Genomic DNA, 343 nt, shown 5'->3' with positions numbered 1-343 from the left:
TGTGGTCTCAAGGCCCACCAGTAGGCTGTAGTTAAGTGTTTTAAGTGCTTTATGAACCTGCATAACAGTTTTATGCTATAGCTGTTTCACCATTACTATTGGTAATTTTACCATTTCCTACATTTAAGGTTCAAAAAGAGTCAAATTGAGAGCCTGCTGGTGTACAATGCTTGGTAAATCTATTCATAATATCTGTCTTATCAGTCAGGAAATGGGAGCCATCAGCATTATGGGATGGGAGCTCACTGCAATCCACAGTACCCGAATATGTCACATTCTTCCAAAAAATACCTTGGATCATTTACGCTTTTCATCATTTCTGTGAGATAAAATTAATTCATAG

Source organism: Seriola lalandi, unplaced genomic scaffold (assembly GCF_002814215.2).
Source record: "Seriola lalandi dorsalis isolate HSWRI2012SDOR001 ecotype SW California unplaced genomic scaffold, Sedor1 jcf7180002054237, whole genome shotgun sequence".
In the NCBI taxonomy this organism is placed as follows: Eukaryota; Metazoa; Chordata; class Actinopteri; order Carangiformes; family Carangidae; genus Seriola; species Seriola lalandi.
The sequence above is the reverse complement of the archived record's forward strand: the minus strand, read 5'-3'. Positions refer to the sequence as shown.